At 41.4% G+C, this 16,947-nt stretch overlaps 1 pseudogene; it reads right to left on the reverse strand.

Annotated features, from left to right (window-relative positions):
• Positions 1–14,402: 14,402 nt before the first annotated feature.
• Positions 14,403–15,082, reverse strand: LOC103229092 (transmembrane protein 98 pseudogene; annotated as a pseudogene).
• Between the last annotated feature and the right edge of the window lie 1,865 nt (positions 15,083–16,947).

A 16,947-nucleotide genomic window follows, 5' to 3' on the forward strand; every position in this document is an offset into this window, starting at 1 on the left:
TCCTGAGTAGCTGGGACTACAGGCGCGCACCATCACGCCCGGCTACATTTTTGTGTTTTAGTAGAGATGGGCTTTCACCATGTTGGCCATGAGGGTCTTGAGCTCCTAACTTCGTGATCTGCCCGCCTCAGCCTCCCAAAGTGTTGGTATTACAGAGTGAGCCACTGCACCCAGCCAGCTTTTTTTTTTCTTTTTTCTTTTTTAAGTACATCATTAAAGGAAACAACATTAGAAGAACACAACAAAGCATTCATGAAGAAATTTAGTTAGGTATGCTTTAATAAATACATGATTCATTTTTTAAAAGCCTAAATCCTTTTATGTGCAAATAACCACTAATCACTATAAAAATATTTAAAAATCTAGTTCTCACAAGTAGGATTAATATGGCCTGTTATAATCTTAATATAATACATGTGCTTATTTATAGTAGATATTTGCTTAAACAGCTTCTTTTGCCATAGATGTTAAAGATATAAGCCTCAGCTCAATTCTGGTCTAATTATTAAGAACTTAAAAAGAATTATTATTCAAGTGATTGAGTTTTAAACTGTACTATGTTTATTTTAACTCCACTATTTGCATTACATGAACTATGAACTTGCATCAAGAAAATAGTGTATATGTCTAGAAACATTTTGAATGCTGGGGGAAGAATTTGACCAGCAAGACATCCTGTTGTCTAAACAGTATGAGGGCCTGTTTGCTTCATGGTGAGATCTGCTTTCCTAACAGATTCTGAAGGTGGAGAACAGAAGGAGATGAAGGACTCTTGTCCTGCAGTGTAAGCAGATAATAGCACTTCAGCTGCTTCTCTACACAGGCAGGAGGTTGGACTTAGCAATTTTGTTAGAGACTTCTTAGTTCTTAATATCTGTATCATTAGTTGACAGATGGATTTCTGTCTGGAATCTTATTTCAAGAAAGCTGCCTCCTGCTAGATAATCTTCTTAAACTGTAATTGACAAATGGAATGAATTTCATTTTCCTAAATTTTGGATGAATATACTAAAATGTTATCCATGCCTTCAATCTGTGGAGCCCATTCTTTTAATAAATATTTATTGAGCATTTACTATGTGCCAAAAATTCTGCTGGGAACTAGGATACAGTGGAGAATAAGAAGGATACTATCCTTATTCTTCAGTGATAGCAACAAACAAGGATTTGAGTGCAAATACTCTTATAATTTTTTTGTGTATTTATCAAAAGTCTGTTCTTGTTCTCTTTACCATTTTGGGTGAAAAAAGGAGAGATTTTTCTAGGATGTAGTAACTTTTTTCTCTCTCTATAAAAAGTACAGTCAACCTCTCCAGTTAATTTTTTCAGACCACAGCTTCTCAACTTGGGATAGTCACAACTGAGGTCAGACAGAAATTCTCTTTGAATGGTGAAGGCCAGTTATTACAGATAAGTCTAATAAACCACAGTCCAACTTCTCAGCCCAGACTTTGGGACTTTATGGCTGATGGTAAGAGAACCTATCTTTACATTGTTCTCCTACAGAAACCCTGCCTGAGTCTCCTCACTGCTGGCCTGGCCTGCAGATTTCAGACTCTAGACCACAACATCTACTCTTATTGAATTGCTAGCCTACCAGACTGCTCTGCAGATTTTGGACTGGCCAGCCCCCAGAATTTCATGAGACAATTCCTTAAAACAAATATACGTGTCTCTCTTTACTTTTTGCTTGTTCGTTTGTTTTGTTTTGTTTTTTGAGACAGAGTCTCGCTCTGTCGCCCAGGCTGGAGTGCAGTGGCGCAATCTCGGCTCACTGCAAGCTCCGCCTCCTGGGTTCATACCATTCTCCTGCCTCAGCCTCCCGGGTAGCTGGGACTGCAGGCGCCCGCCACTGAGCCTGGCTAATTTTTAATATTTTTAGTAGAGATGGGGTTTCATTGTCGTCTTGATCTCCTGACCTCGTGATCTGCCCGCCTCGGCCTCCCAAAGTGCTGGGATTACAGGCGTGAGCCACCACACCTGGGCTCTTTTGCTTTCTAAATATATGTATATGATATATATGAGCATATATGTATATGTTCTATATGTATGTATGATATATATACATAAAAAACTAGATATGATTAGTTTCATTTCTGCAGAGAACTCTAATACAGGCAATCTGAAAAGGATCAGATATTTAGTGTATTGGACTGGAAATATTCAACGTCCTAATAGATTACATATATTTTGCTGAATTCCACCTAGAATCCACGAGAACATACTGCCAAAACCCTTCGTCTGGTGTGGAAAGCATGAAGGACACTGCCCTCAGCCCAAGGCCTCTGCTTAAAAAGTTTGAAAGCATTGTCTGCCTGCCTCCATCTCCTGAGTCCTGTCCTGTGGACCAGAAAAAGGTGATGCTCACACCCTTATGCCATCTCGTGCTGTCTTTGTTCCATCAGCAACCGCGTGTGGCTGTCTGTGGTAAGTAATCGAACAACTGCTCAGGGAAGTACGTGCGCTAATGGTGCATGGCAGCATTACAAACACTGTCTGTTTAAGTTAGACCTGAATTGTCCTCTGATTTAAAGATTCCACTGTGATTATCAGAGCCCTGGGGATGATGCTGGCCAGAAAGAATGTGCATGGCTATTATTGTGCCAATTTTATAATTCGTCTTTTAATAATCTGTAACTGAAGAGCTGAATGGAATTGATCAAACCCGGCCTTGTTTCTCACTGGGGAGCTTTCTGTGTTTTGTTACTGAGCCAAGCCTGAATGCAGCTGTTGGAGCTGTCACCAGCATTCTGGTTCACCCAAATATTGATAATAATTACTCCTGCTTCACATGGAAAGCATTTATTTAAATATCTGTAATGGAAAGACCGTTATTATAGGTATTGCAGCTTTATAGTGGGTACATCAAAATGTAGATATGACATTCATAAACTGTGTTTGCAAAAAGCTGTATCTGTCTCCTGCACAGTACACAGGACCCTGGGCTAGTATTGCTGCTCATCTGTTCTTCATAGAATTAGGGAGAAGTTATTACTAGAGAATAATTAAACCCACAGAAATGTCCAAATGTTGGCAGGCTGCAGCCATCCCCAGCAGCACACAACAGCCTGTTATGATCAGCAAAATCCAATAGCCGGAGCTTTGAGCCTGAGGGGGGTAAATAGCATAATGAATTTTCTTTACCCTGTCATTACTCCTCTCTTGGCTTTCCTGGATTACAGTCACAAGCAGGTCACAGAACATTTATGCACACTTCACGCAAAGTGTTTTGGAGTGGAGGCTGGGTCTCAGTCTAACTGGTGGTGATCTATGTATCATTGAGAGGAATGAAAAGCTGCTTCTGCGCCTTGCCAGCTCTATCACTGGGAAGCCCTATACTAGCACAAGCCCATTGTCCCATATTTCCTCCTTAGGTTTTCCCTTTTCTGTTCTCCTTGCCTTCCCCTGTTTGCTTGCTCTGGTGGTCTTCTGTCTCCTGAATCAAAATCTCTTTGTTCTTTATCACGTGAGACATGTTTCTTGCTCTAATTAAGATGCTTTTATTTCATAGATAATGTCAGATCACCTCCAAGGGAATGTTTGAGTAGCCGCCTACTGTAGTGAGGGCCTCAGCTGAGGCTTGCTTGTATTCACAGCAATGAGTTGCCCTGCCTATTTGCAGAGGCTAAGGAGAGCTTGTGAGAAATATCCCTAGGGAGCAAGGCCTTTTCTATCAAAGCCTTACTTGTCAGAGGGAAAGAGAAAGACTGAGTCTAGCCCTAGGGCTGTTAGGAGACTTGAATCATAGCTTAGCCCCTGGAAGCATGTTTGGGCCTGGAGGAGAGAGAGCTGCAAGTAAAAATTGTGCCATTATGCTCTGTGACGAATTAGGGCTCGGTGACATACTGTTTAGGGACTCATCCAGCAGAGTGTGACACAGATGCGGTGAGCCCCTCCCCCGCAGGAGAACCGCAGTGCCTGGAGCAACTGGGGGCCACAGCACTCTGCCCAGTCTGCCAGGGGGCCACCAGCAGAGGCTGCTATGCCTCCGGAACTGCAGAGCTCAGCCAAACAGGATGGCAGTCCCTTTAGCAGTCCGAGTTCCACTGGAATATTCCTGAATTAATGGACAATATACCTTTGCCCTTGTCTGACACATGTGGTCCATCTCAGATACTTAGTTCCTTCCTCCATGTATTGTGAGTCCCTGGCTGGGAGGGCTGAGCTAATTTCCTTAAGCAGGGCTTCTGTATTTCCCAGGTGAACGCTGCATCCTGATCTTAGCTTAAAGCAGGAATAACAGTAGTTTTGCCTTATAACACACCTGAAGTCTAAAATTGGACCAGCTTTCCAATAGCCTGTTGGCTAATAAAAACGTTTGTTTTTGGTGGGGCGCAGTGGCTCACGCCTGTAATCTCAGCAGTTTGGGAGACTGAGGTGGGCAGATCACGAGGTCAGGAGATCTAGACTATCCTGGTCAATATGGTGAAACCCTGTCTCTACTAAAATACAAAAAATTAGCCGGGCATGGTGGTGGCATGTGCCTGTAGTCCCTGCTACTCAGAAGGCTGAGGCAGGGGAATTGCTTGAACCTGGGAGGCAGAGGTTGTAAGGAGCCAAGATCGCACCACTGCGCTCCAGCCTGGGCGACAGAGCAAGACTGCGTCTCGGAAACAAACAAACAAACAAACAAACAAACAAAAAACCGGTTTATTTTCAAGGAATAGCTTTTGGGACTTAACATTTCTTCAGTAGATTCCCTGGGAAGAAAACCTGAAGGAAAATTTAGGAGACATTAATGTCCTTACGACAGAAAAACACTGGGTAAAGAATGTTATGCTTAGCCAAGTCAGCCATTTGAGACAAAACTCCTCTTGTTTAAATTGCAAACTATCTATTTTGGCCAATGAATGTAGTCTTAAAGCATATCCTTAATTTCAGAAGCCTTTGTTACAAGAAAGCCAAATAATTGGGGTTTACAGTTTCAGAGCACTTTTCCTGTTTAAAAATGGCTTGGGGTTCAGAAGATGAATCATGTAATTTTGTAAGAATTCCTTATAATGTAGTATGAAATTATGCTCACATGCTCTGAAGTGTTTTTAAATAGCTCTGGCCACATCTTGGATATTCACTGTCTGAGAATGTATAATTTAAGAAATCGTAACAAGATGGCAGAATTTTGTTCTAAAGGATTTTCAAGGCATTGATCTCCACTCACTTCAATGTTGTTTAAGTGCTTTCCTAAGACAGCTCTCGACTCCTGCTACCTTCACCTCCAAATCACAATTTTCAGAACTTTCAGGACGGGTTCTGCCAACTTGGGATGGTAGTCTGTAGCATTGTAAAGAAGGAGTTGATTCACTGAATTCTTTCCTCTTATTCAATGCCATGAATTTAGGGCCTGCTTTCTGTTCAATACTTGTTCTCAGCTTGCTGTCAGTTCCCTGCTAAGTGATTACTATGACCTTAGCTTAAGGCAGGTGGACTGATCCACCTTTCAAAAAATTTCACAAAATTTGGTGTATTTCTGGCGGGTAGAAATATTTTAGGAGGGTTTTTAAATCAGAATCTTAAAGAGGTTTGTAACATTAAGAAGTGTAGAAACCAAGGGATTAAGGAATGTGCTGATTGGGCAGACATCCAGAGGACTCTAGGCTAAAGAGAAATAATGGTGAAATAAATGGTGATGTGAAGGATAATTTGAGGCCTGGGAATGTTGATCAACACCCTTTAAATTCCACTATCTACAAGGCTGATTTTGTTTGTGAGGTTTCCAAGCGGCTAACAAATCTTTCTCTTTCATATGAATTAGAGCTTTGGGTTTCTTAATTCATGTTTTGCTCGTAGGTATACTTCTTTTACAGGAGCTGTTTCAGTTCAGAGAAGTTGTATGCAAATTAATATGTGATAAATTGAGTACTGCTTTAACTCCTTGAGATTAGCAGATTTTTAAAGAACTTTTTTTTTTTTTTTTTTTTTTTGTGAAACCTTTGTAAAGTGAAGTGTGACCAAATAATTCGTTTACTTGGAAAATCCAAATTTTTTATGTATCAACTCTACTTAAAATGGGGAGATCTTTCATTGTGCAGTCTGCACTGAGCTAGAGCTTTTATCTGTGAAGTCAACTGGGGAGTCAGATTCCCTGTCCCATCCCACGCTGCTGCTGCTTCTGAATATGGTACTTATTTTCTACTTGGACATTGATTACAGTAGAACCACGTGTCTATAGAATTAATTTATAAAAAGAGAAACCTGTTCAAAAAGGAAATTATTGGAGAATTAGAATTGCTAGATTTTTGTTTTTATTTTTTGAGGAGGAAAGAATAAAAATGCCCACAATTCTCAGGGAACAAGATAGGTCTCTTAGTGGCATTGTAATTTTAATATTTTTCATTTCTTTATGGAAGACATCAACATTTAGAAACAGAAGTCTCATGATATTCAACATGTTCTTTAATTTTTAAAGTTGATTTGAAAAAATACATATATGCGTTTCTGGATTATATTTGCATACATAAATATTTATGTACTCTGTTCCGCTTTTTCTTTTGTCACTGTTGTTTATCCTCACAGAGCATTGCAGGCACCAGCCTTCATGTGGGCCAGACTGCGGCAAGGGTGGGGACAGCACCATGGACTGGAGAAAGAGTGTAAATGACAACCCGAGTGTGCACAGTCCATCCCATGCTGTTGGCTGTGTGGATTTGGGTGGGTTTGCCTTGGATGCGGGGATGGGGGTGGAGGAGGGTGAGAGTGAGTCCCAGAATCAGCACAGCACAAATTATATGTGGATATAGAAATATTTGGGTACTCTGGTCCACTTTTTCTTTTGTCACCATTGTTTATCCCCACAGAGCATTGCAGGCACCAGCCTTCATGTGGGCCAGGCTGCAGCAAGAGTAGGGACAGCACCCTGGGCTGGAGAAAGAGTGTAAATGACAGCCCAAGTGTGCGCAGTCCATCCGGTGCTGTTGGCTGTGTGGGTTTGGGTGGGTTTGCCTTGGACACAGGGATAGGGGAGTGGAGGGTGAGAGCAAACCCCAGAATCATCACAGCATGTCACTGGAGCAATAAAATGGGGAAAGGATGGAAAGAGCTAAATTAAAGAAAATAAAGGACAAAATATGTGAGGGACAATCACAAAGTATAAAGGGGAGGAAGGCATAGGCACTAAAGTGGAAGGAGTGAGATGATAAGTCAGAAATACTATAGTTGGTACCCCTCATCTGTGGTCGCTTCCATTTCATCATCAGAGGAGGCTGGGGTAAGGTGTGGTGGGGCAGAGAAACAGGCTCAGGCTGAAAAAGGGATGAGAGCAATACAGGGGAAGAGAGGAAGTAAGGGGAGTAGAAAGTACTGTAAATGAGGGCAAAAGGTAGGGTCTGAAGGGAGGGGCTGGCCTCTGTTTGGAGCATTAGGAATAGGAAGGATTCATGTAAGACTGAGAGTGGAGGGTTGGCCTCAGAAAAAGTAGTTTTCTAGAGTGTTCTGCTTCTGCTTCCTATTTTGCTCTCTGCCACTGAGAACAGGAAGGAAGAGGCCTGAGAAGACCCTCCTTCACTTCCCCAGCTGAGGACGGGCTGGGTGGGAACAGGTGAGGCTGAGGCAGGGCTGTCCTGCTGGTGGAGACACAGTACCCCAGAGAGAGCCTGCAGTGTGGACAGACCATGGTCGTGGAGTTGGACAGATCTGCCTCTGTGTGCTTCCTTGGTGACTTTGCCCAAGTAATTTAACTGTTCTAAGCTTCAGACTTTTTAATCTATAAAATGAAAATGAAAATATCTACCTTCCAAGGTTGCTGCTATAAGTGAGATATTGGGCAACATGGTTAAACTGGATTCTTAATCTCCCCTCTGCCCCTTTTGGTAAATTGCCTAATGGATGCTGGGAATTCTTGCTCTGTTGGAATGCCCAGGGACAGTCACCAAGAAGCACATAGTTATCCAGGGACTGGAGTGGCCTTTGGTCCATCATGGGCCTGGTCCCAGTTTCACCTCCTCTAGTGGTGACAGAACTTTTGCTGTTGGGGAGGCAGAGCATCTCCAAGACAAGTGGCCTGCAGTGGCAAGGTGCCCCAGGATGGCATAAAAGTGAGCAGTGTATGGCTTATGCATCTTTTTGGGTTAACCTGCTTAATTCTTCTATGATCCAAATGTATACAAAGTTAAACATAGCCAATTGACTTTCAACTTTTAATTTTGACTGTAATAATTATATACTTTTAATTTTGACTGTAATAAAAATATACCTGTAGACCTCCATGCCATGGAGTCAATTATAAATAACAGTGGAATAACTGAAAATTGCTTTGATATTGGGGGGCCTGGAAATTTTGACTAGTACTCTTAAATTCCATAAGCTGGCCTTGCCTTCAGGTTCTTAACAGTTCTCTGTTTCTCTTTCATATGAGTAAATGGGTTTTGGTGTCTTGAACTTCTGTTTCATCTGCACGTGCACTTTTCTTCTTTTCAAGCTTAGGGTTGAGACTTCATTCATTTCCCTCTACCACTACACTCCTCGTTCACATGCTCATGCTCATCTTCTACCTTTTCAATTCTTAGTTACCAGATTTGGGCTCTCATCCACTCTGCTTGTCTGAAACTTGGTTTTTGGATCTGTAAAATGGAGCAAATATTACCTTTTTCCCCCCCAAGCTATCTTGAAGATTAAATGAAATTATGTAGTTGTTAAGCTACATAAAAGACCTCTCAACAAATAATAATCATGAACAAATACATTACAGAATGAGATTCTAAATATATTTATATTATTAATTGGCAAACAATGGGGTGAGAGATGAAGCAGAAAAGACAACTCAACTAAGACTGAGGATGTGTATGTATTCATATGGAATATCTTGTCCCAAATTCATTTTCTGGGAATTTTCCTCTTAACTATATTGTTGCCGTAGAAGCAGTCACCATGTGGCCGGTTCCTGGTCTGTAGGTAATTTTGTCAAAGATGGGCATCTGAACTAGACTAGGTCAGTGAGTCTATTCCTTGGAATCTTTGGAATTCATCTGAGGAAGTTAAGGAAGTGGGTTGAGAAGGAAAGAGAGCCAAGTGTAGCTGAGCAGCTAGAGTAGAGGAGAGAGGCAGCAAGGCTCCGGACAGGGCTTGAACCCTGGTTCCATCTGGTTCTGGTGCCTGGCTATATTTCTGTCCCTGGGTTCCTTGAGGTAACCCTGTATCTCTGTAGTGATTAGTCTCCCTTTTGCTTATACCAGTTTGAGGTGAAGTTCTGTTGCTTGCAACTAAGGGCCCTAACTAATATAATGATCAACTAGATATAAACATTTCCCAGGACCTCGTGAGCAGTGTAAACTGAATTATCTATAAGGCATCTTTGATTTCTGTGATTTTATTTAATTTTATTTATTTATTTATTTTTGAGATAGACTCTCACTCTGTCGCCCAGGCTGGAATGCAATGGCGTGATCTCAGCTCACTGCAACCTCTGCCTACCAGGTTCAATTGATTCTCCTGCCTCAGCCTCCTGAGTAGCTGGGATTACAGACACCCAGGCACCCACCATCATGCCTGGCTAATTTGTGTATTTTTGTAGAGTTGAGGTTTTACCATGTTGGCCAGGCTGGTCTTGAACTCCTGACCTCAGGTGATCCGCCTGCCTCAGCCATGCAAAGTGCTGGGATTACAGGTTCGAACCACCGCACCCAGTCTTATTTTAATTTTAATTTTTACATTTTTGAGACAGAGTCTTGCTATGTCACCTACTGAAGTGCAGTGGTGCCATCTTGGCTCACTCCAACCTCTGCCTCCCGGGTTCAAGCAATTCTCCTGCTTCAGCCTCCCAAGTAGCTGGGATTACATGCCTGGTTAATTTTTGTATTTTTAGTAGAAATGGGGTTTCACCATGTTGATCAGGCTGGTCTCGAACTCTTAACCGTAAGTGATTCACCGGCCTCAGCCTCCCAAAGTGATGGGATTACAGGTGTAAGCCACCATACCTGGCCTGATTTCTGTGATTTTAAGTGTGTGTGTGTGTGTGTGTGTATGAAGAAAGTGATGGTAGGGTCTGGGCAATCACAAGGTTCCTCATCTGTTGCCAGATAAATGCAGAATAGATCACAAATGATAAATGAAACTAAAAAATGTAATTTTATGGACAGTAAACAGTTTGAGGGGGTTGCAAGCTGCATATATGCTATGATTACATAAGTATTAGCAACACAGCTTTTGATTACTTTCCTCAAGTTACTTTTTAGCTCTAGATGTTGAGGAGCACAATGTAAAGGTGGCAAAGAAAGGTTTCAAATAATCATTTTAGGAAAACAAGGAAATACAATTGGGAATTGGCAAGTCTGATTCTCCAGAGTGAGATGATGTTAGCGCCATATGATTGTCCCTGAACCCTGAATTTAGGACAACTCTTTTCAAATAATTTCTGAGAGATGAGGGGTGTCCTGCCTTTGAAACGGGAAGGACAGATGCCCTGCAGCTGTCCCTTCAGAAGGAAATGTGCCAGGTGCGAGATGCCACATTGGCCTCCTGACGATGACTTATGAGCTCTGAGCTTCAATTACCATGAGCTTGATGGAGATGTCATTTGTCATTGTTTCAGGGGATGTGGTTTGAAATATCTGAAAAAATAAAACTCAGCCTTATCTTATTGTTTATTTTTAAGGGATCTTTGTGCTAATCACTTCAGATGGGTGACTTTTGTTGCCTAATCTATGCTCTTTAGTAGTTGACTATCTGCCTTTTAGCTGGGGTTAGCTTTCATCTAGTCTAAATTAACTCAGTTTTGTTCCCTACTACACATAAAAAAGCCACTAATGTATCAATAAGTACTGTTATGTTCAGCTGATAGGGTGATGCCAGCTGTCTATGGGGGTAACACTCTCTTCTCCCACAAGCCTTCTTGGGTAGTGGCTAAGAGCCCAGACTCTGTCACGGGACTGCCTGGGTTTAAATCCTAGCTCTGCCACTTATTTGTGTGACCTTAGACAAGTTACTTAATATATCTGTAGTTCCTAATTTATAATGTGAGGACAATGACCTCGACTGAATGGGTAAATATATGTCAAGCACTTCCACCAGTGCCTGGCACATGGCAAATGCTATGCAAATGTTTGGTAAGTGACTTATTTCTCCATTAGAATAAACTTAAACATCAAGTCTTCTTCCTCCAACCACAGATTGCCTAAAACCACACAAAGATAAAATTTGTTTGGTATCTGATGCTGCTGTAAGAATGGATCCTGGCTGGGCATGGTGCCTCACATCTGTAATCCCAGCACTTTGAGAGACTGAGGTGGGTGGATCATAAGGTCAGGAGTTCAAGACTAGCCTGACCAACATGGTAAAACCCCGTCTCTACTAAAAATACAAAAATTAGCTGGGCATGATGGTGTGCACCTGTAATCCCAGCTACTCAGGAGGCTGAGGCAGGAGAATCACTTGAATCTCGGAGGCAGAGGTTGCAGTGAGCTGAGATCGTGCCATTGCATTCCAGCCTGGGCAACAGAGCGAGACTCCGTCTAAAAAAAAAAAAAATGGATCCTGAAGAGATGGATTGCAGAATGTAATAAGGGAAGGAGGCCCCTTGAAAAAGGGCAGGGCTTTGAAACAGGAGTCCTATAGGACAGTTTAGCCACAGACCATCCTTGTCTGGCAACCTTCCACTTCCAAGCAAGGAGCAGCAGGGCAGGTTGTGAGATCTGCTTCTTCTTCATAGTTCCTGCTGTCATCTCTCTGGAATCCTACATGCCAGGGTTTCCCGGGGAAACTCCCAGTCAGAACTGTGATGTGTTTTCCACTACAATGGCTCAATTGTAGAGTGGGTTGGAAATAGGCAGACTTCTGATTCTTCACAGCAGGTTGATAGAGAATAGGGTTCAGGTGAAAGAAATTACCAATCATTTTTCATTATCCAAGGTATCACTCACCCACTCCCAAGGAACATGACTGCGGCAGCTGTGAGGATGCCGAGTATCAGGCCCCAAACCATCTGGCAGATCAGAAGGGGCATTTTCTGGCTGGGGGAAGCTGACATTCAGTAAATTGTTAGTGCTGACTCCCACAGTGACCAGCGTAGCTTCAGGCAGTGGGGAAGTTATGGTGGGGAAAATGAAGCCTTGATATACAGGTTGCACAATCTTGAGTTTTTTGTTTTTGTTTTATTATGGCATTTTCTTTCCCAAAAGGATGACTTGAGAAGCTTTTGTATACATTGGCTTGTTACACTGGTGGGTGACGTTTTTCCATGGGTCTCTCATGTTTCTGCGTGTCTTGTGAGCAAAGACACTGCCTACAGATAGCAGAGATACTGTCTTTTCAAGAATATGTGTTTAGAGATAAGCCTGAAGTTACTGTCTCCCTCTTGAGCAAAGGGCAGACATGCTTCTAATCTAATCTAATAAAGACAGTATCTTCCTCTGAAGAAAAAGGCAGGTATGCCGATGCTATCCATTGTGAAAATTGTGGGTTTCCTCAGCGCAGGATCCCTCTCCTGTTACGCAACCCATGATGTGTGCAGATATGTATAATTTTCTCTTCAGATGGTCTCAAAATCGGGAGTTGGGGCTTGAGGACTGGCATAGATTTTTGACCTGCATTCTTTCTAAGCTTATTGAGGTTGTGGAGCATGTTCATAGCACTAGCGATTCATACAACTGAATGTAATTCTCAATGGTGCATTCTAGCTGAATAGGTCCAAAATCTCTTTCTCTCTTTTTGTTTTTTTCTGCCAGCATCCTGCTGTATGTCACTACAATCTTTTTATTTCTGTTCAAAAATGGAATATTTTGGTCAGGGTTCAAGATTTAATATGATAACTTGCACATTATTACGTTTTTCCTATTAAAAAAATCTACTTCCCTTTCCCAAGATCCATCCTGATTTACTTTTTTCCCCCTCCAAGAAAGAGTTCAGCCTTTCTAAGGTTCCATTCCTGGACAACAGTTCCACATTTGCTTAGTTCCATAAATAGGAAGTAACTGAATAGGGCCTTGTTAATCCTATCCGAGGTCTGTCTGAATCCAAATCTCATGTGCTTTCTGCTATATCGTTCTGCCTTTCCATAATGAAAAGAGCAACCACAAATATTTATTGAAGATTCATTCTAGCCAGGCACTGAAATAAGAGCTTCACTTGTGTTCTCTTCCCTGATCCTTACGACAATTCCACTGGGATAGATTCTGTTATTATCATTTTCACATAGATGAAAAAACTGAGGCTTAGAAAGTTATCTACTGTGTGCTAAGACAGCTAGTAACTGATGGGGACGAATGGGAACTCAAGTCTATCTTCTTAACAACCAGACTGCATTGCCTCCCAGGAGGGTCCTGCCCAATTGGTATCCGAATAACATGTAAATGAAGGAGGCTTTATTGAAATGAATTATACTACCCACAAAATATTCATTTTAGGTTTTAAAGGTGTCCTAAAGCTAATTGCAATGAAGTGAAGATTACATAGTCTTGATTCTCTATTATGAAGAATCTTCAAGAAGAAACAGTTATACTCCTTGTTAAATTTTTCAGACTTGCTCTCTTGGCATTTAATAATTTATATCACTTAAGATCTTTTCTCTCTACTAATGATGACTATTGAGTAATTTATTCATCTTGGTTTAGTCAAATTGAAACTATGTTGCTTTTATAGTGGTAATAATAGTAGAATAAAAATAATTAAATCATAACACAACTGGGCATCTATTTTCTCATTTATACCAGTGCCAGGTATAAATGACTACCAAATTGCCCGTCAACTAAGAGTGATTTTTAAAATATCTTTGTTTGCTTACTTGCACAAGCTTTATATTGCATGGTATTATTTTCTTTTTTCTTTCTTTCTTTGGAAACGTTAAGTATAAATTTACTATCCACCTAGTGGTAGCTAGGTAAAATTGCAGGCATAATGATAAATAATCAACTTTGTAGTTCTCAGCTTCAAACCCAAACCTGTAAGGGGCAGGACAGACTCAAATGCCTCAGGGACCAGGCAGAGAATACAAATAAATAAAATAGGCCAAGTGAGAGAGTACAAGTCTTGCCAAAAGGAGCAATCCCTATTTAGCTTCAATTGATCATCCTTTTATGAAAAGCAGATCAGAATTGCCACACATTCTGATTGATCGAGAGAGGCCAGAAATTCTAATTTTAATGTGAAACCTCTTGATTTCTTAGACGGTGGCTCAATTTTCTTGAAAACACTAGGTGAGCTAAATAAAGCTGACAGTCCACCAGTTTTCAATGCTCCTCTGTGCAGACTGAATGGCATCTCCCCTAACTGTAGTATTAGACTGCCACTCACAAGCCACAATTTGCAATTGCAATAGAGGCACAAACTGACAGAGATCGGCTGCTTTACTATGTACACACAGCTGAACTCTTGAGCTGTGGAGAACAACTAATTCTACAGGAAAAAGTGTAAGGCTAATCTGAGCCACCCAGGGATGGCAGCAGGGGCCTTCATGGCTAGCTACTGGCCTGTAGGTGCTAAATTGCAGACTGCTCCTGCAGGAAGCCTTCTGGGCCTGGGAGGCCTTTATCTGGCTCAAAAGCTAGGGCTGCTTCTCGAAGGACTTTCAAATGCTCCTCAGCAGCTGACAGTCACTGGTCAATCCAGTCCAGGACTCTGTCAGATGGCAGGCATTCCTTGTCACCAGCACCAGATGACTGACAAGACAGGAGCAGGGCAGTCGTCCCTGCATCCAGGAGCTTGGGGTCCAATGGAGGGTACATCGACTTCACAACATCATCCACCCTGGGGCTGTTCCACTTGGCCACCACAATGATGTCGCTGATAATGGCTGAAGTCTTCATCTTGGCCCCAGAACCCATTGTGATGGCAACAAGCTTCTCTGTCAGAGTGTGACAAATCTTCAAGATGGCAATGCAGTGGGACATGAGACCTGAGGCATCTTTGATCCAGTCTTTGTTCTCCAGAATGGTCTCAATGTGGGGGGTGGTGATAACAACATCATCCAGTTCTAACTCAGAGGGCTCAGACTGGGTCACCATGGCACCAATGAGGTCCATAATGGGCTTAGAATCATAGCGCCGCAGAAGTCTCGGGGCTGGTAGTAGCGCTGCCTGCAATCTAGCATCAAGACTGCAAACGAAGCCAGAAAGATGGTGGCCAGCACACCTATGGCAACAATCACCACGGTCTCCATGCTTCCGGGGAGCTCCTGACTCAGTCTCGTTCACATTCTCTTCATGGGCTAAAGCTGCTGGAAGTGGCAAATTGGGGGAAGAGGATGGCAGGAGCTAGGTTCGTCCATGACACCTCCGGAGACCTGAGGGCCTCAAGTGGCAGCTCCGGGGCACATCCCACTGCGCTCCTATGATGGCCCCGCAGATGGCAAAGTCAGTGGTATTATTTTCTTTTAATTCCTTTGTTAGAACTCTTAAGTTTCATCCAGTAAATGGTACATTATTTGAGCTTTTTTTTGTATGTTATAATATTTATGAACCATTACTCCAGATAAAGGAAAGAAAGCCTTACCAAGGCCCATTAGATGCTTCACAGTATTCCAGAGACAGCACAGTAGGCAAAAAAGAATTGTGGTAGGTTAAATATGGATCCAAGCTCAGTGTCTCTATTTACCATTGGAGTGATTTTGGTGAATTTCTTAATTCCTATAAGCCTCAGTTTTTCACCTATGAAATGGGATAGTATTATCTAGCCTAGAAAGTCTTTGTGGCGACAGAGCGAGACTCCGTCTCAAAAAAAAAAAAAAAAGAAAGAAAGAAATAATATGTATAAGTTAACTGGCATGTATTAGGTGCTCAAGAAGCTGAACAATCATCACTGTTGTTTCTAAGATAATTATTATCACTACTATTAATCCCTCATCATTTATTAATGCCCCTATATCTCTATGGATCTGTTTAGATGTATAGCCATGAGGTCTTACTAACTAAATGATAATCACAGAAATATTCCTTGTTATTACTTTTTCTTCAGGCGAATTTAAATATTTTTCTAACTTTCTACTTTCATGAAAGTTAAATTAACCCTCTCTGGGTGCAAATATATATTCTACCTTAAGTAGATATTTCTTACCAAGCATTTAATGCATTAAATTTCAACTTTAAATATTAAAAATTTCAAACTGTAAACATTAATTTCAAACTTTAAACATTAATAAATTTGACCATAAACCTCTCTTAATTTGAAAATTTTGAACCTTGAGGCATTAATATACATTTTTTTGGCCCTGCCACCAGCTGAGATGCCTAGCTTCCTCTATGGCATATGACTACTGTATTTCTATGGCAACTACCTTAGCATTTTGCAAGGGTCAAAAGAACCATTCTGATATGTTAAAGGCAAGAAACAACGATAGTCATTTAACATCAATTTTAGTCTATCTCTAATGTTACCCTTCTATTCAAGCACTTCCTTGAATTAACTCCATACTAGATTTTGAAAACAAGTCATTTCCTGTTTCATTTTATTCCCTTTTCTTAGAAAGTCACCTCTCTTCTTTTCCCCTATTGAAATTCTATCCACCTTTGCAGGGAGAGCTACAATGTCATTTTCCTGGAGGCCCATCCCACTATTACACAAGACAGGTTCCCTACCTTTGTAACATTGAGGTTTTCCTGCTAATTAGACTCTTAGCTCAAATATATTTAGGGTGGTGAGTCATTTGTGCACTTTGTTCTTCCAGAGAAAAACATTGTTGTCTGCATGTCTTTGTGTGTGCATAGTGCGTGAGAAAGTCCTTTACAATCATAAATGCTCAATTTAGGTTAATTGAAAGAATAAATAAATAATGAATGATTTGTTTGGAAATAAAACAAACACTGGCTGGGGTAGCAGGGAAGCTATAAAAGGCTAGGTTGGAGACCTAGTCTGGTTGCCTGTTACATGCGTGGCTTGGGAAAATAATTTAACCTCTCTGAACTCAGTTTCTTCATCTGTAAAAACACAAGTGATCCTGCCTCCGTCCTTTCCCTGTGTAATTAGGGGATAGTTGTGGGAACCAAATAAAGAAATGCATGCACACTGTCAATGCTAACCTGAGGTATT

The sequence above is a fragment of the Chlorocebus sabaeus genome, chromosome 24 (genome assembly GCF_047675955.1).
Source record: "Chlorocebus sabaeus isolate Y175 chromosome 24, mChlSab1.0.hap1, whole genome shotgun sequence".
NCBI lineage: Eukaryota > Metazoa > Chordata > Mammalia > Primates > Cercopithecidae > Chlorocebus > Chlorocebus sabaeus.